Source organism: Nycticebus coucang, chromosome 13 (genome assembly GCF_027406575.1).
Source record: "Nycticebus coucang isolate mNycCou1 chromosome 13, mNycCou1.pri, whole genome shotgun sequence".
NCBI lineage: Eukaryota > Metazoa > Chordata > Mammalia > Primates > Lorisidae > Nycticebus > Nycticebus coucang.
Genome location: NC_069792.1, coordinates 58,031,982 through 58,053,160, shown reverse-complemented (window position 1 = coordinate 58,053,160; position 21,179 = coordinate 58,031,982).

Genomic DNA, 21,179 nt, shown 5'->3' with positions numbered 1-21,179 from the left:
GTGATTCTGTTATGCCTGACAAAAGGCTAATACCTAACCAATTTCACTGGAAAATTCAGTTTTTTAGCAAAACAGATTCATCTAAATGTGGCCTGAAACTACAAAGGAACCGAAAAACCAAGAAACAGCCCCTTTTAGTTGAGAAGTACAGATGCCTTTGCTTTTTCATTGGCAAGGGCAATAGTTTTTGCCGTTAGACATTTTATTTTCAAGAAACAGCTGTCCCGTTTGGACCTGTCATTTCTGTGACTATGATTAGTTAGAGATGTTAGAAACAGCAAAGTTACTAAAGAAGTGAAGCCTACCAAGGCAGGACGCCCATAACCCAACTGCAAGTATTTTGGTTGGTGCTGGGGGAGGGGGTAGAATTACTTAGTGGAAACTAAGATAATAATTTTCCTTTTGTGAGTGAATGTTTTGATATTTTCTTTTTCTGAATAAAAGCCTATTACAATTAGTAACTATTTTTAGGTAAACTATTAATTACCATGTACAGTGGGATGGGGAGCACTTTGTTAACTCCTTGTTGGCTTGGGAATTTAGAACAAATATGGAATAAGCAATGGCCTTTGTAGCTGCTGGGCAACAAGAATAATTCCTTCATATTTGTTTTGTCTTACAGAATCATTCTATGCCTTGTATGATGCTGATTTTATCCTATTGATAGAGAGCAAGTTTATCTTCATGCTTGATTCAAGGATCAATGCCATCCCAGGAGTGGGGCAAGTCCCACATACTCAGCTATCCAACTCTCCACTGAGTGCCCTGTTCTCACGACTATTATGCGAGTTATCATATGTACATATACAAAAGTGCTATTTACTGCATCAAGATGTTTCATCTGTCAGTCTTTGCTCTTCAAGGAAAGGAACCAAGCCTTTTATTTCTCATTTATTTCTAGCTTTTAACTGAGAACATAGTAAATTCTCAAAAACTTCTTGTTGGTCATTGATTCAACCAAGTTAAGAAAAGTTGATGTAGAAGCAACCAATAGGCTTGACTTCCCCAGTAAGTACTACCCTGGTTTATAGTCTATACTTCTTGATCTGTAAGCCACATGCTTCGCCCCTGCGTATGGGAGTCCCCCCACCCCCACGGGACTAGCTCAAGAGCTGCACAAACAAACAAACAAACGGGCAGAAATCAAAGGCCCTCCCACTACACTCCATGGGAGAGACCTTCTAAAAACTGGACCTACCTCCCCTACTAGGGTGCAATGGAATCCTCCGGCCACGCATAAAACTGTATAAAACTGTAAATATTCTTTACCTGCAACCCTGAACTCCCAGCACCCCCCTCCACTCACACTGCGGTCTGGAGGCCTGTCCCGCAGGAGTTTGGATTCTTGGGTGATTTCTCGAGGGGTGTGGACAGTGCCCGAGCTGTGGCTGGTCAGTGCTGACCCTAGGGCACGGGAGCGAGGAGAGGGCAGTCGGCTGAGGAGGAGCCATGCCAGGGCGGCACTTCCCCAAAGTGTGTTGCAACAGCCCTCCTTGGGCAGCAATATGGCCAGGCATAAAACTGAGTGAAACTGTGTATCTTCCCCGCTCGCAACGCTGAGCTCCCAGCGCTCCCCTCCACTCTCACTCTGGGGTCTGGGGGCCTGTCCCTCAGGAGTCCGGATTCTTGGGTGATTTCTCGTGGGGTGTGGACAGTGCCTGAGCTGCTCTGACTCTGGGGCGCAGGAGCGAGGAAAGGACGGTCGGCTGGAAGAAAACCACTCCAGACCAACAGTTCCCTGGGACGCAGAGCGGTGGCTGTCTTCTGGCAGTGGTGTGGCCAGGCATAAAACTGTGTGGAACTGGGTGTGCTCGCTACCTGCAGCTCTGGGCTCCCAGCACTCCCCTTCACCTTCACCCTCCTTCGCCCTCACCCTCCTTCGCCCTCACTCTGAGATCTGGAAGCCTGTCCCCCAGGAATCTGTATTTTGGGGTGATCTCTCTAGGGGTGTGGACAGAGCATAAACTGTGGCTGGTCAGTGCTGACTCTGGGGAGCGAGAGCGAGAGCGAGGAGAGAAGGGTCGGCTGGGTGCGAGCCACACCAGAGCTGCAGTTCCCAGAGGCGGATCAACAGCCATTCTTTTTTAATAGCAAAATGCCTCACTCCTGGATATTCTGAAGCCACACCCCCTGTCTCCCTGGGCAACCAGAGGAGGCCACCCATGAGTAAAGGATTTGCCTGAGGCTACTCACAAAACTGGGAAGCTTCCAGGGCGGGGCCGACTCAGAGAGATAACCAAATACAAACCTCCAGCAGCAAAGAGGTTGAAACTCAGAACAGCTTATCTTCTGTAGGCGATTTTAGCAGGAACAGACAGAATCCCGCATAGTTGTTCTGTTCTGTTCTGCTCTGTTCTGCTCTGTTCTGTCAGTAACATCAATCAGGGGCAGGGCTGAGCCTGAGTGAATGCCCCCCCAACCTTCATCAAGTGCCCGAGGATGTCAGGCCTCACCTCCTCCTGCTAGATAGCAGCAAAGTGCAGAGGCCTGGCAGATTTCCTTGCGATTCAGGCAGGTGCAAACCCCTGGAGTATCTGTTCACTACAGGCAACTGGGTCAGCCATCTGCAGTGATATCAGTGACTGGGTCTGACAAAGGGGCAAGGTGGGGAAGGAGGCATCAACCTTCCCAGACTGATCTATTTGCTAGGTGGCTCCTCCTGACTCCATGCAGCACTGGAGTAAGCCATATCAGAGTAGTCACCAGACCCCTGTGACCCAGCTCCCAGAGACCTCTTGAACTCTCCCACCCGAGACAGGTGCCAACTGAGACAATCGATTTGGACTTTTGAACTGAACCAATAGACTGAGGACTTTTCAGGTGGTGCCCTGGGTGTGTGGTTGTAGGAAGGTTTGATTTTCTTTTTCCAATTGGTGCCAGAGGTGGGCAGGGTGACTTAATTGCTGGTATTTCTCCACAGCTGAGACTTCAACACAGACTAAGTGTTTCACTAGGGTCAAACAGAAACCAACTGAAAACAAGACAGAACCTCTTAGCCCCAACATACCAGACAGGTCCCCAGTTTCTCAGGCCACAACACTGTACGGGCCCTCGACAAAACCCCAGGGGAAAAACCAAAGGGAGGAAAACAACCATGGGGCGGAATCAGCGGAAAAACTCTGGTAACATGAATAACCAGAATAGATAAAACCCACCAAGGAAAGATATGGCAGATGTAATTGAAGATCCCATTCATAAACAACTGGCTGAGATGTCAGAAATCGAATTCAGAATTTGGATGGCAGACAAGATTAATAAAGTGGAATTAGGAAATCGAGGAGAAATTCAAAAGTTGTCTCAAGAATTTAATGAATTTAAAGACAAAACCACCAAAGACTTAGACACACTGAAGCAAGAATTTGCAGCCCTCAAAGATATGAAAAGTACAGTAGAATCCCTCAGCAACAGAATGGAGCAAGCAGAAGAAAGGATTTCTGACATTGAGGATAAAGCCTTTGAACACTCTCAAACTCTCAAAGAGGAAGAGAAATGGAGAGCAAAAATGGATCATTCTCTCAGAGAGCTCTGGGGTAATTTGAAGAAGGTCAATATATGAATAATTGGAATTCCTGATACCTATGAAGTGACCTTGAGGGCACAGAGGCCCTTCTGCATGAAATTATGAAGAAGAATTTTACAGACATGCATAGAGATTCTGAAATTCAGATAGCAGACACCTTCAGAACCCCAGCATGACTCAAGCCCAATCGGACATCCCCCAGGCATATCATAATTAACTTCACTAAAGTTAATATGAAGGAGAAAATTCTCAAAGCTGCCAGGCGAAAGAAGGCCATTACATACAAAGGGAAGAATATTAGAATGACTGAGATCTATCTGCTGAAACTTTTCAAGCCAGAAGAGGGTGGTCATCGACTTTTAATCTCCTAAAGCAAAATAACATTCAACCCCGGATCTTGTATCCAGCTAAACTGAGTTTCATTTATGATGGAGAAATTAAATACTTTAATGACATTCATATGTTGAAAAAATTTGCCATAACCAAACCAGCTCTTCAGGATATTCTCAGACCTATCCTCCATAATGACCAACTGAATTCTATACCACAAAAGTAAAGTCACTCAGAAACTTCGGATCAAACTCCAATTTCCACACTGGTGAAAGGATTAAAAATGTCCACTAGACCTTTGAAAAACTCGATACCCAAAATTTCACCAGGCTTATCAATATTCTCCATCAATGTGAACGGCCTAAACTGTCCTCTAAAGAGGCATAGGTTGGCTGAATGGATACAAAAACTCAGGCCAGATAATTGTTGCATACAAGAGTCACATCTTAATTTAAAAGACAAATACAGACTCAGGGTGAAAGGATGGTCATCCATATTTCAGGCAAATGGTAATCAGAAAAAAGCAGGAGTCACAATTTTGTTTGCAGACACAATAGGTTTTAAACCAACAAAAGTTGGGAAGGACAAGATGGTCATTTCATATTTGTTAAGGGTAGTACTCAATATGATGAGATTCCAGTTATTAATATCTATACACCAAACCAGAATGCACCTCAATTTATAAGAGAAACTCTAACTGACATGAGCAACTTGATTTCCTCCAGCTCCATAATAATCGGAGATTTCAACACTCCTTTGACAGTGTTGGATTGATCCTCCAATAAGAAGCTGAGCAAAGAAATTTTAGATTTAAACTAACCATCCAATATCTGGATTTAGCAGACATCTACAGAACATTTCATCCCAACAAAAATGAATACATATAGTTCTCATCAGCCCACAGAACCTACTCCAAAATCGATCACATCTTAGGTCACAAGTCTAACCTCAGTAAATTTAAAGGAATAGAAATTATTCCATGCATCTTCTCGGACCACCATTGAATAACACTTGAGCTGAGTAACAATAGGAATCTGTGTACTCATACCAAAACATGGAAGTTAAATAACCTTATGCTGAATGATAGCTGGGTCAGAGATGAGATTAAGAAAGAAATTGCCAATTTTTTGGAACAAAACGACAATGAAGACACAAACTATCAGAATCTCTGGGACATCGCAAAGGCAGTTCTAAGAGGGAAATTTATAGCACTGCAAGTCTTCCTCAAGAGAACGGAAAGAGAGGAAGTTAACAACTTAATGGGACATCTCAAGCAACTGGAAAAGGAAGAACATTCCAACCCCAAACCCAGTAGAAGAAAAGAAATAACCAAAATTAGAGCAGCATTAAATGAAATTGAAAACAAAAGACTAATACAACAGATCAATAAATCAAAAAGCTGGTTTTTTGAAAAGGTCAATAAAATAGATAAACCTTTGGCCAATCTAATCAGAAAAAAAAGAGTAAAATCTCTAATCTCATCAATCAGAAATGACAAAGACGAAATAACAACAGACTCATCAGAAATCCAAAAAATCCTTAATGAATATTACAAGAAACTTTATTCTCAGAAATATGAAAATCTGAAGGAAATTGACCGATACTTGGAAGCACGTCACCTTCCAAGACTTAGCCAGAATCAAGTGGAAATGCTGAATAGGCCCATATTAAGATCGGAAATAGCATCAACCATACAAAACGTCCCTAAAAAGAAAATCCCGGGACTCGATGGTTTCATGTCAGAATTCTACCAAATCTTTAAAGAGGAATTAGTACCTATATTACTCAACCTGTTCCAAAAGGTAGAAAAAGAAGGAAGACTACCCAAGATGTTCTATGAAGCAAAAAACACCCTGTTCCCCAAACCAGGAAAAGACCAATACAACAATAAAAGAAAATTATAGACCAATGTCACTAATGAATATAGATGCAAAAATATTCAACAAGATCGTAACAAACAGAATCCAGCAACACATCAAACAAATTATACATCATAACCAAGTCGGTTTTATCCCAGGGTCTCAAGGCTGGTTCAATATATGCAAATCTATAAATGTAATTCAGCACATAAACAAATTTAAAAACAAAGACCATATGATTCTCTCAATCGATGCAGAAAAAGCTTTTGATAATATCCAACATCCCTTCATGATCAGAACACTTAAGAAAATTGGTATAGAAAGGACATTTCTTAAACTGATAGAGGCCATCTACAGCAAACCCACAGCCAATATCATATTGAATGGAGTTAAATTGGAATCATTTCCACTCAGATCAGGAACTAGACAAGGCTGCCCATTGTCTCCATTGCTTTTTAACATTGTAATGGAAGTATTAGCCACTGCAATTAGGAAGAATAAAATTCGATCAAGGGTATGCATATAGGGTCAGAAGAGATCAAACTTTCGCTCCTCACAGATGATATGATTGTATATCTGGAAACACCAGGGACTCTACTACAAAACTCTTAGAAGTGATCAAGGAATACAGTAGCATCTCAGGTTACAAAATCAACATTCATAAATCGGTAGCCTTTATATATACCAATAATAGTCTAGTTGAAAAAACAGTTAAGGACTCTATCCCATTCACAGTAGTGCCAAAGAAGATGAAATATTTGGGAATTTATCTAACAAAGGACATGAAAGATCTCTATAAAGAGAACTATGAAACTCTAAGAAAAGAAATAGCTGGGGCGGCGCCTGTGGCTCAGTCGGTAAGACACCGGCCCCATATACCAAGGGTGGCAGGTTCAAACTCGGCTCCAGCCAAACTGCAACCAAAAAATAGCTGGGCGTTCTGGCGGGCGCCTGTAGTCCCAGCTACTCGGGAGGCTGAGGCAAGAGAAGAGCTTAAGCCCAGGTGTTGGAGGTTGCTGTGAGCTGTGTGAGGCCATAGGGCCATAAAGTGAGACTCTGTCTCTACAAAAAAAAAGAAAAGAAAAGAAATAGCTGAAAATGTCAACAAATGGAAAAACATACCATGCTCATGGCTGGGAAGAATCAACATTGTTAAAATGTCCATACTACCCAAAGCAATATATAATTTCAACACAATCCCTATTAAAGCTCCACTGTCATACTTTAAAGATCTTGAAAAAACAATACTTCGTTTTATATGGAATCAGAAAAAACCTCGAATAGCCAAGACATTACTCAGAAATAAAAACAAAGCAGGAAGAATCATGCTACCAGACCTCAGACTTTATACAAATTGATAGTGATCAAAACAGCATGGTATTGGCACAAAAACAGAGAAGTAGATGTCTGGAACAGAATAGAGAACCAAGAGATGAATCCAGCTACTTACCGTTATTTAATCTTTGACAAGCCAATTAAAAACATTCAGTGGGAAAAAGATTCCCTATTTAACAAATGGTGCTGGGTGAACTGGCTGGCAACCTGCAGAAGACTGAAACTGGGCCCACACCTTTCACCATTAACTAAGATAGACTCTCACTGGATTAAAGATTTAAACTTAAGACATGAAACTATAAAAAATACTAGAGGAGAGTGCAGGGAAAACCCTTGAAGAATTCGGTCTGGGCGAGTATTTTATGAGGAGGAACCCCTGGGCAATTGAAGCAGCTTCAAAAATACACTAATGGGACTTGATCAAACTAAAAAGCTTCTGCACAGCCAAGAACACAGTAAGTAAAGCAAGCAAACAGCCCTCAGAATGGGAGAAGATATTTGCAGGTTATGTCTCCAACAAAGGTTTAATAACCAGAATCCACAGAGAACTCAAATGCATCAGCAAGAAAAAACAAGGGATCCCATCACAGGCTGGGCAAGGGATTTGAAGAGAAACTTCTCTGAAGAAGACAGGCTTGTGGCCTTCAGACATGAAAAAATGCTCATTATCTTTAATCATCAGAGAAATGCAAATCAAAACTACTTTGAGATATCATCTAACTCCAGTGAGACTAGCCTATATCACATAATCTCAAAACCAGAGATGTTGGCGTGGATATGGAGGAAAGGGAACACTTCTGCACTGCTGGTGGGAATGCAAATTAATACATTCCTTTTGGAAAGATATATGGAGAACACTTAGAGATCTAAAAATAGACCTGCCATTCAATCCTGTAATCCCTCTACTGGGCATATACCCAGAAGACCAAAAATCACATCATAACAAAGATATTTGTACCAGAATGTTTATTGCAGCCCTATTCATAACTGCTAAGTCTTGGAAAAAGCCCAAGTGCCCATCGATTCACAAATAGATTAATAAATTGTGGTATATGTACACCATGGAATATTATGCAGCCTTAAAGAAAGATGGAGACCTTACCTCTTTCATGTTTACATGGATGGAGCTGGAACATATATTTGTTAGTAAAGTATCTGAAGAATGGAAGAAAAAGTACCCAATGTACTCAGCCCTACTATGAAACTAATTTAGGGCTTTGACATGAAAGCTATAACCCAGTTACAACCTAAGAATAGGGGGAAGGGGAAAGGAGGTAGAGGGAGGGGGATTGGTGGGATCACACCTGTGGTGCATCTTACGAGGGTATATGTGAAACGTAGTAAATGTGGAATGTAAATGTCTTAGCACAATAACTAAGAAAATGCCAGGAAGGCCATGTTAACCATTGTGATGAAATTATGTCAAACGGTCTATGAAGCTAGTGTATGATGTCCCATGATCATATCTATGTACACAGCTATGATTTAATAAAAAAAAAGGAAAAAAGTTAAAAGCTCTAACGGAAAAAGTAGACAACATGTAAGACTAGATGGCTAATGTCCACAGAGATGGGGAAACAAACTATAAGAGAAATATCAAAGGAAATGCTAGAAATCTAAAAACGGGTAACAAAAGTTTAGAATGCCTTTGACAGGCTCATCAGTATATTCAATACAGTTGAGGGAAGAATCAGTGACCTTTAAGATATATCAAAAGAGATCTCCCAAACTGAAATACAAGGAGAGAAAAGAATGAAAACACAGAATATAACATCTGAAAATTGTGTGGCAACATCAAATGGTATAACATATGTGTAATTGAGATTCCAGAGGAGGAGAAAGAGAAAACAGAACAGAAAAACTGTTTGAAGAAATAATGGCAGAACATTTTCCAAAATTTGTGACAATTAACAAACTATGCATCAAAAATCTCAGAGAATACCAATATAAATACACACACACACACACGCTTATATTCTTATATTCAAACTGCAAAAACCAAACACAAAGAGAAAATTTTGAGGGCAACTGGGAACTGGGGTGTGGGGAAACTTCTTACCTACAGAGAAAAAAGGTTAATAATTACAAAAATAAAAATGTGACCTAAGGTGAAAAAGGATAGTTGGCTTTTCCCTAAGTATTTAAGGTGACTAATATTGATAACATTGGCACTCTTTGAAACCAAGAGCAGGCAACACCTCATAGCTATTACTGCTCTAAAATGTGCTAGCTATATTTAATTGATCAGCAGGTTTCAGGCTCTGGATTGCAAGGACAGGATGCTTGAATCCATCACTTTGCAAGGTCAAAGTGTTCATTTACATTTTAGTGCTTCAGCTGATTCTCATCTATTATGGAATTATCTATTTGCTCTATTTTTCAACTGCAATTCTGTTCCTGAATCAAAGGAGCTGTCACCAACTTCCTTAGTGAAGGTCTGACAAGAGCTCATATCGCAGTACAGAGTTCTTTGTGTGCCTACTACATGATGTCAGGGGGTATTCCAAAATTTACTGCATTCTCCCCTCTGATATTAGAAATAATAGAGTTGTGGTAGAAGTGTTTATCAGCTTTGTAGCTATCTGTACAAATCTAAATAAAGCAGTTAGCTGAGAATATGGCAGTGGCTTAGGACTAGTTTGTACAAGTATATTTTACAGGTCTTTTGGGGCTCAGACCTTGCACACAGTTATTATATCTCCAATCTGTGATCCGAACATCTTCCCTTTGTGAGAATGTTTCCACTAGTTATCTACAGAATAAATGAAAGCAATAAGGGTTGTACTTAAGCAATATTGTCCCACAGAAAAAAACTGCCACCCATAAACTCATCACCTGCCCAGTTAAGATGCCAGTGAGCAAAGTGAAAGTCAATGCTTCAGGTCTTATAGTTGAAAAAGTCTCTTTATTTAATTTCAAGAATTGAAAAACAACTTCTTGGAATATATAATGGAAAAATCAATTTCTGAACAATGATTTATGTTTTAGTGTTCACATATTTGGACACATAAGACAGATTAAGCAGTAAAGAAATTCTTCTGGCAGATTGATTTTCATCCTAGAAGTGAACACTGTACTCTGTCCCAGATTGAATTTATTCACAGAAAACATTCACCACTAGAGTTTATACAAGTTAGCTCACTTGATAGCCTCCAGAGAGACCTGGGACAAAACAAAGAGAGAAATCTCAATGGAATAGCATAAAAAGAGAGAAATGCTCCAACATGTAACACAGACTTTTACCTTTATTTAAGTAAGAACTCTCCTTTTCCAAAGAAATAAGAAAAGAAAGGAGTTAACAAACTTGATTCTACAAAATGCAGGTTTACATACCTGGAAGACCATAAACTTGACATTTAATATTCTTACTATGCTACAGACATTATATTTGTATTTTCTCACTGTTTCAATTTTGTCACCAGCTTTATGTCAGAAGAGCTCTTTTTTCCTTCTGATAGGCAAACCTTCATCTGAACAATGATGGATTTCGACTACACTTGGGAGGGAAAATAGAAATTCTCCTGCATGCCAAGACTGATCAATTAAAGGGGCTGCCTGGACAGCTGCAATGAGAAGGATGGAGAAGCCACATTCAGACCCAGGGAAGATAAACAAGTAGATAAGAAATGTCATTCAAGGCCCCAGGAGTAACAGCAAATATAACTTATTTCCAGACTCTGAATCAGATGCTCTGTAAGGAAGGCTAGGCGTTAAACAAACTTTGTAACAACTGGTATGGCACAGAACTGGCTAAGCAGAACAAAAGGTTTACCAATCCGAATGTAATCAACCATTTAAAAAATGGAATGACAAAAATAGTATGGCTGCATACAGAATGAGAAGTAACATGACTCTACATTAACATTCATCATCGACATCCTACAGTTATGTTAATTCTTAAAATGTTTAAGAAGGATAGTTGGAATGGTCAAAATCCAGCTTTTAGAGGCTGCTATTTCTAAAGTTACGAGCAGTTACATTTTTTTCTAAAGAAGAAACTGGAATTTGTCCCTGTGGTCACCTGTGTCTTAGGTCTGGGGGTGGTTTTGGCTAAGCCTATTATTTTTTTTTAAACAAAGATAAAGCAAGACTCTTATGCTGATATGGAAAGACTGGAGGGAATAAGGTATTTACATAATAAGTTTAAATATTGTCATCATTATAGGCAGAGCTACATTGAAATTTCAAATATTTTTATAAGAAAATTGAATCCTGGGGTTTTTCTCTCTCTGATAGTCTCAAGGGTTTTGATAATCTGAATTCTGGAGAGGGACACCAGCTGGAAGGCACTCCCAGAGAAAAGGAAGATAATACCTGGCTGGAGCTTGTGAACCAAAAGAAAGACTTCTAGGGAATACCTTGCCCTGTGTTTTTATGGAGCAGTATTATCTGGTATCTGACATCCATGTTACATCATGTGGTTGTCATTGATATTAGAGGATCAAAGACAACCAAGATGGGGTATGGACCTTAGGGAATTAGAAAAAGCTGGGCTTCCTATCATAAAACAGATGGAAAATTACACTAGTAATTGGACAATTAAAGATAGTTGATCCTTAAGACTAGAGATGCTAAAGAAATTAATTGTCTTAAAATCCTCAGAATGTAGTGTGCACAGGGCTGGAATACAGTAGACATTCAACAAAACCATGAGAATGACGAAGTAAACACAGAAAATGTGGTTTCCTTCACTCTTTTGTTTCTCCTCCTTACTAATCTCCTCCTCATTCATCAAGCTTGGTTCAAATAACATGCCCTTGATTCCCTATGTTTCCTGACACTCCCAGGCTGAATGAGTCATGTCCCCCCTGTGGTCTGGGATAAGCTGCATGTGTATTTGCCTCCATTTGATTACATTGTACCTCAGTCACATTTACCTGCCTATTTGTTCCCTCAACCAGGGGTCCTCAAACTTTTTAAACAGGGGGCCAGTTCACTGTCCCTCCAACCCTTGGAGGGCCAGTTATAGTTAAAAAAAAAAACAACTAAGAACAAATTCCTATGCACACTGCACATATCTCATTTTGAAGTAAAAAAAAAAACAAAATAGGAACAAATACAATCACACCACCGCATGTGGCCCACGGGCCCTAGTTTGAGGACCCCTGCAATTGAGCTTTTCCAGGCTAATTCCTATGCACTTTTCATCTGTGTATTTTCAGGTCCTAGCACAAAGCAGTTGCTCAGGAAATAAAGGAAGGAAGAATGGAAGAAAGGAAAGTTATCCAGCTACTGTCTTCCAATAGGATTGTTAATCAGTAGCAATAGTTCTATCTTTTTCTCACTCACTTTCTGGGAAAATTATCTCCCAGGGAATGTACTCTGGCTCCCGACTCTTATTTTTGCTCACCAGTGGTTCAGAGGAAGAGAGCTTGATTCCTAGAGAATACCTTTTCAAGGGTGCAAAGACTATCTCTGATTCCTGCCAATCTCATAAATGTGAAATCTCTGCACTTTATTTCCTCACATTTATAGCACTCATTTTTGTCACATGAGGAAATAGAAGTCCTGATAGAGAAGACTCATAGCTTTATCTGGAATGAACCTATCTGGGTTCAGATCCCACCTATATCATTACCTTGTCTACATGCCAGACAGGCTTCCTCGTCTATCCCTGCCTATTTCCACAACTCTTCAGGAAGACAATACTACTATCTACCCTCAAAATGTTTTGTGAGGCTCCAAGAAAAAGCCCAATATAAAGTGAATAGTCCCATTTCTAGAAATTAGTAAATTTTCAATAAATATTAACTATAATCACATTACATGATCATAGTAAATATGATAGACATATATTTGTATATATGTACCTATACATATATCTCATATATACATATTATATATTTGTATGTATATATATATACACATTATATATATAATAAATACATATTATATATATAAAATTGTGTGGGTATGTAGAGTTGTACATACTTATATGTCTATGTGTGTATAATACACTTGAGTTCTCCTAATAACAAAATTTCCCACTTAAATTTTTTCCATATATAATCCTAATAACCCTAATCAAAATAACAGTTCCATTTTTTTACTATCTTTTAGAATTGAAGGGATAAAAAGTAGAACTTGCTATGTGTTTTCATTTTAAAATTTCTTAACAAGCTGGGCATGGTGGCTCACACCTGTAATCTTAGCACTATGTGAGGCTGAGGGGGAAGAAGTTCAAGCCCAGCCCGAGAAAAAGTGAAACCTCGTCTCTACTAAAAATAGGAAAACTGTATTCTAGTGGGCAGATGTAGTCCAAGCTACTCAGGAGATTGAGGCAGGAGTTTGAGGTTCCTGGGAGCTAGGCTGATGCTATGGCATTCGAGCCTGGGCAACACAGTGAGACCCTGTCTCTAAATAAATAAATAAAATTTATTAATAAATCATCTACTAAGCATTTACTGCATTTGAAGAACTAGGGACATAGCAATGTGAAACACAGATAAGGTCACTATCCTTATGGTATTTACAGTCTACACATAGCAATTTCATGCTCACATTGAACCAGAGGAAGTATCACTGCTGAAAATAGCAGGGACTGGTCTTATCTAACATTCCCCCAAATAAAAATGTAATTTAAAATGACATTTAGAATTAACATTTTACAGTATGGAAAATAAAAGAACAAAAAGAAAAATCATATTGTGATCTTTTCTTGGTGGTATCATTTTGGTTGTAGAGTGGTTAGTTAGGTCCCTTGGTTGGTGATTTCTTTTTTTTTTTTATACCACCTATAACTCTGTACTTAAGGAAAGTTATTAATAATAATAGTAATAAAAATTAGCAATGGACAGAGACTATTATGAAATCAGTGGGAAAATCAATGCTAACTTCCAGAGGGAAAATACACAAATTCCCCACAGATTTCAAGCTCCAAGAGCCTGGATGGTCCCCACATGCAGCAGCCAGGACAGGTTAAAAGGGAGCTGAAGATGGGGTGGGTCTTGGCGTCTTCCCCCTGTGTGGCACAGACCTGCCACTGTTAGCTCAGAACAGGCTCAGGCCAGACTTGGGGACAAAAATGATAATAGCTCTCATTATAGAGCAAGTATTAACCCATATAATCCTTACAATAACCCCAGGTGGTGGCCACTGTTGGTTTCTCCATTTCACAGGCCACGAAACAAATGAGGGGCAGAGTTGGGATAAGAAAGAAGTTAGATGGAGAATATCCATGATTAACCGCTCATGGCTTCTCTTTCCTCTCTCATTACTAACTTGTTCCCCGTAAAGTAACTTCTCTTAGCCCACTACCAGTGGTATCATAATCAAGTACAGAAAAGTCTCTGTATCTTATCTAGGACCCCTCCTTCACGGCCAATCCAAATGGCCTGCATTGGACTCTGAGCTGGGGGCTCACTTCCTATTTTGTAACAATTTTCCTTCTTTACATAAGACTTCTTTAATTATGAAATAGTGTTTCTTGGAGAAAAAGTCAGAAAAGGAAAAAGTTTGTATAGGTCCATAACCTAGATATTATTCATATGTGAGATCTGACAATTAAGGACATGAACTCATCCTAGAAAAAGTACTACATCCCTCACTGCTGAATATATCTGTGGTCATCTTCCAGGTACTCACCTTGGAAAGCTGTGCACCAACCACAGCGCCTAGTCCACCCTTCAAAGCAATCTTGAACTCTTTCTGGAATGGCCATCAAAACTGTAGTCATATTAACCTTAAATTCCCGAATATCATCCAAATGTCTTCCTTTCAACATTTCCTTTATCTTTGGGTAATTAAAAATGCCATTGGGGGCCAAATCAAATGAGTAGGGAGGGTGTTCCAATACAGTTATTTGTTTACTAGATAAAAACTCCCTCACAGACAGTGCCATGTGGGCTGGTACGTTGTTGCAATACATACAAGAGCCTTCAGTTATTGGTCAAGATTTTCCTAGCCGTTCTCTGTTGATGTTTATTAGATCTTCTCTGCTTCTCATGGTTAGCTAATGATTTTGATACACAATTCAATGAATTTTTTCAATGTTTTGTCAGTTCTGCTTCCTACTGGCCGTCCTTACCTCTCTTCATCAGTGTTGCTTTCTCTCCCCTCAGAAAAATATTTAATCCATTTGAATACCCTGTTTTCTTTATGGTAGTATCCCCATAAACTTAGACTAACATGTCCCTGATTTTCACTTCAACTCTTGCCAAGTTAACAGAAAATTTACAAATGTTAGTTTTTTTGCTCCGTTTTATGCTCTGACATTCTCCTGATGGCACATGAAAATAACAATAATGAACGCTGCTTAGCAAGATCCCACCACACATCGAACACACCTGTGAGACACTGACATACCAACGTTGTGAAACCTTACCTAATTGTTTGTACAGTGCTGCCAACAAAAGTGTGCACCCGCAAGTTCACAAACATAATTGCCAGACCACACAAACATATTTTTGTGTGTGTGTGTATTTCTTACAGACACACAGCAATAGTGAAAAAGCATTAAACATATTGATAGCTGTGTATGAATTTCCATGGGATGTAAGTTTGAGCCATTTAGCATTTTGAGGTAGGTTAGAGCAATGGCTACCATTCTAACTAATATAGAAAACTAATTTGCACTTACAATCAGCTTAAAAACAAGATTACCCCTCCACATGCTCAAGCATTTAAGTCAGTGAGAACACACACAGTTCTTTAGGAAAATCTTTCTAAGCACAATGGGGTAGGATTTAGGGAAGAAGTAGAACTTCCAGATATCCTAAAACTATGTCACCTAAGTGATTTCCTTGTCAGTTTATGAACAAAGTATATGAACAAAGGTATTCTACTTCTGACCAGCTAAGCCACCCAGTTTCCAAGTTCATGTGGCTTATGCATACAAGTATAGATTTGTGCAAGTCAGGTTTCCATGAAAGAAGAAGCAGACTACTAGGGGATACACACACATATATATGTAACATATGGAGAGTGAGAGAGTTGGAGAAAATTTCTTCACATCAAAAGCTGGGACAGTGGTGGGTGCTAGCTCATGATGGGCACTTAGGTCACATGGCAACCTGGTGGCACAAGGTCAGTTTTAATTGATGCTAAAACCCAGTGAGTAAACAAAAGCTTTGCTCAAAAGAATAATAGTTAACTATAGAGAATGTCATGCCTTTGCTATAAAATCCAAAGGTTATAAACTATGATTCAACTACAGAGTACCACAGGAGACTCTAGGCAGCATCCTTGGCTGCCACTGACACTTAGAGCACCATTGGATTTGTTGAGTCATAACCCCACCATTGAGGACATGAAAGATGCAGAAGTGCTGATTCCTACCTTATCTCTGTGCAAATTTGGCCTATGCAGAAAGCAGATGGATCTTGGAGAATGATAGTGGCCATTATGGACTGAAAGTGGTCTTGCAGATTGCAAAACATCTTGGACCTGCTCCAGTGCCTTTTCTATTTTTATCCCTACTCAAAACAGGCTGTTTTTCACATAATGTAGAAAATGGGTTGAAGTAGCATGCCAAAATAGACTTTATGCTGCCTCTCAAATCTGAAGTTATCCACAAGGCATTATGCCTCTTTCGGAGTGGTTGGAGGAGCCAGATGCAGCAACTTGTCTTTCACCATGGAAATAAATAACTTCACAAGCTCCAGACTGCTAAAGTTCTAGAAATGTCACCAACATGGCAGCCACTTGAATTTTTGTGGTACTTATTTTCCATTTCATAATATACGCATACTTTAACAATATGTCTAGAGTAGTTGCTACTTCCAGCTCACCAGATCCAAGCAGTATAATATCGTCAAGGTAATGTGCCAGCTTCATGTCCTGTGAAACAAACAGAAAGGTAATCAGGTTCCTGCAGATAGCGTATGACATAGGGCTGGAGAGTCAGTACAGCTTTGAAGTACAATAGTGAAAGCCTTTCAGCTGGCCCTGCTAGCTGAAAATAAATTGCTTCCAATGTTCTTTACTACCAGGTAAAGAGAGAAAAAAGTATTAACCACATTAATAGTTGCACATGAATTGCCAGGTGAGGTGATGATTTGCTCTAGAAATAAAACTATATATGGAACACCACCTGCAATTGCAGTCACTACCTGTTTATATTTATAGCAGTGCACTTGTCTTTGTTTTGGCTGCTTTAATAAAGTACCATCATGGTTTATAAACACTAGCAATGTTTATAAACATTGTTTATAAACGTGGCTTATAAACACTAGCAATTTCTCATGGTTCTGAAGGTAGATGTCTGAAGACAGAGTGCCAGCATGGTCAGGTTCTGGTGAAGGTCTTTTTCTGGGTTGCAGTTAGCTAACTTCTCACTGTACCCTTGGGGGAGGGAAAGAAAGCTAGAGAGCTCTCCAGGTCCCTTTCATAAGCACACTAGTCCCATTCATAATGGCTCCATTCTCATGACCTAATTATTTTCCAAAGTCCCTATGTCCCATTATGACCAAATTGGGGGTTAGGATTTCAACATATGAATTGGGAGGGGATAAAAACTTTCAGTCCATAATGGCCACTATCATTCTCTAAGATCCATCTGGAGAATATATGAAGTGCACAGAGTTAAACTAGGAATCACCACCTCTGCATCTTTCAAGTTCTTAGTGAAATTATCCATGGAATTCACTACTCATATTGATTTGCTATTTTGGAAGATAAGAGAAGTTACAATAGCTTCCACTTGGTCTTTCCTACCTTAGCTCTCACTCCACAAGTCAGTTGTGGGCTCTGCCAGTTGCTGAGTATGTATATTCCAATTATTTAAGAATTAAGAAAATAATCTCAAGGTAGATTCAAGGATCCAAGGGGCCCACTGTAAGATGTATTTGACTAAAGTCCCATTGATCACCTGATTTCCATAAAACCTTACTCTGACTAGTGGACTACACACATTATTGGCATTATATCAGAATCCTTCCTCTAGGGTACCCAGTTTCCCCTTATTTAAGGCTCTAGGTCTACAAACTCACTGAAATATGAGAATTGATGGAGGGGAGCTATGAAGTTAAAATGAACTTCCATGCCATACTCTAGAAGAGGTATCCAAAAGTTTTGAGAGATTGGAATGTCACAGTGGATTTTTCATATAAGATGTGCTCATCCATCTTCACTGTATCTTTAGGAGAGTTCAGAGGACACTTTCTTTACCAAGGCTTGAATCAAGGCCTAGCCAAGTAAAGTAGCTAGTATATTTTCTATGGCTCCTGAATCCCATCAAAAGCTATGGACTTAGCTAGCTCCAAAGTTACAGAGCTAGATAGCAAAGCTGGAAATAGTCAAGCACCAGAGATGTGAACATTCTTGTATGGCAGTCCCATAATGCATGTCTGAAACCCAAATTTTCATACACTATCACAGCTGAGACAAACATTTCCATAGACTTCGATTTTCTTAGCACTCTCAAAGTTGATCAGATCTTTATGTAGAAAGACTTGGCAAACAAATGTAGAAGATGTTTATATATAAATCCGTAAAAATAATACATTGATTTATAGTAACATAATTATTAATATTTCATTAGTAATATAATACTGTATTTTTTTTCACTTATCAGAATACATATATCCGTTATTCACGATACCCTTTTCTAGTCTTGCTCAACCTCTATTTCACTATCACCCTCCTCCTCTCACAAAAGAGCTTTCTTTGACCATGCTGATGAAATTTTAATACTGTGTATACAGCCTTATATACCTGTTTATATACTTATGTACTCCTGTGCTTTATACATAGAAAGTAACATTTGTTCACTGCCCCCAACACTCTCAGAATCAATTTTCACCACCTCTGGGGTTCTTTTAACCTATTGGGAATGTATGCCTCATTCTTTTCTTCCTGCTCTCTGGCACCATGGATTATTGTATTACTATGCCTTTTTAGTTATGTATTTTTGATGCTTTGACATCTGGAGCCTTGCTGACTGTAGAGGGAGACGGCCCTTCCCAGGGTTTGCTATTCCTAGAGATAGTAAAGGACTCACTTTCTAGCACACCTTTCACATCCAAACCAATCAATCTAGCACTTCCCTTAGTGGTCTCTTACACTCCAGACCACTAATAAATTAGGCCTTTGGGAGGCCTAATAAAAATTAGACTGAAGGTACACAAGCATCTCTACTGTGTTCAAGAATTGATTTCAGTACATCAGATATCAGGCTTACAGGAGAAAACATGGGATCTCCCTAGTAATAAAGTTCTGATAAAACCTTTCTTTTAAGCCTTTATAATTGGGAGATGTATATAGTCTTTGTTCATTCACAGATAACTTAAGCTACCTTCAAAATGGATATCAATTTTGGTAGGTTCAAACCTGGCAGGCAAGAAGTAACACTTTAACACAGCAACGAGGAGAGAGGCAAACAAAGCAGACCATAACTGCATCTATCGGAATCCTGGTCACAGTAAGAGCAGGAGACATGGAAGACTGGGCAACCAGAACTGACTAGAAAAGGTTGTGTGGGTCTTACTTAGTCCATATTTTTATTCCCTGTGATATCTTTGAATTTTTTTCATGATGCCTATACTTCTTTCTTTCTCTCTCTCTCTTCCCTCACTCCAGCCCTTAGCCCTTTTCCACAATAATCTTTTCTACATACCTAACAATTTCTTGGTTTAATACTATTTCCTATTGTTGGCTTTGGATTTTCAAGTCTGTTTCTGAATGTCTATTTATCTTATTATCTATAGCAGGTTAAAATATTACTGGGGTTGATATTTTCCCATGAAAGGAATTCGTCATCTGATGTTCAGTTTTCTCACTATTTTCCATCACCATATCCCAAGTAAAAAAAAAAAAAGCTATTCACCAAAAAACATAGGTTCAGAGTAATTCAGAGCTTGGACTCCACTGAACTTAAGTGTATTGCATGATATTGTTTTAAGGTAGAAAATGACTTCTCATTGTTCAGATATAAATATTCTCTACAGAATGATTTTTTTTTCTTTTGGGGGATTCATTGAATGTTTTCCAGCTCAGCATTTTTCTCTTGGAGTCTGTGAAATATCATGCAATCTTTCACAATGTTCCAGGCATGGAGCTGCATGAACTCAAGTCTTATGTTGTATTTAACTATTTAAAAATATAAAAATCACTGTTGTGTTTAACACTTTGTAAATGAGTCATTAAGCCTTTAGCTTCACATTGTCAATATAGCTAGCATTGATTTTCCACAAATTAAAAATATCCTCAACCAAGTTGCTTATCTAGTGATATAAGACTGTGCAGGTGGAATTCTGTGCAGGATAAAAGCTATTTCCTTTAAAAGAAAAAGTTACTTGTGTATTTGGGCATTTGGGAGTTAACTGCTTCAATGTTAAGTTGGGGGATCTCAAGAACAAATCTGAAGTACTTTAATCACATGTCATGATTTGATTCATTCTAAAATAATATTTCTAATCACTTGTCTGCACAAACATTACAGTTTTAAAAGCAATCAAAAGATGTTCTCATTTCTAAAGCTTGTGACTTGACCCCTGCATTCTGCAGGAAATACATTCTCAAACAGCCAATATTCCCACTTCTTTACACCTCCTTAACCAGCTTCTTGAGGCATCTTTCCTAGATTATCTCTTTAGGGTATTATTAAATTTTTCTATTGCAACATTTATCATACCATTCTTATCAGAGACCCAAGTGTTAAGTGTTTGTAAAAATGCAGGAGGATTGTTTTTTTTTTTTCGAGATAGAGTCTCAAGTTGTCACCCTGGGTAGAGTGCTATGCCGACATCATAGCTCACAGCAACCTCCAACTCTTGGGCTCAAGTGATCCTCTTGCCTCATTTTTTTTTGTATTTTTAGTACAGACGGGGTCTTGCTCTGGATCAGACTGATCTCAAACCCATGAGCTCAAGCAAACCACCAGCCTCGGCCTCCCAGAGTGCTAGGATTATAGACATGAGCTACCATGGCCAGCCAAAGCAGGAGGGTCTTCAAATGCTCATGTTTCATTTTCTATAAGTGGATAGAAACCATGGTTATAATACTACACGAAAATGTAAAAATGCATAATTTGTTAAAGAATTAAAATAGATAAGGTAATGCTTTAATGCGAGACAAAACATATTGTTACTTGTGAATATACACACAAATAAATTTGAGAGCATTTGCACATCATAGTTATCAACTCAAAGAATCAATATCCCTTTATCAGGTCCCTACATACACAAAGCACCCTATGC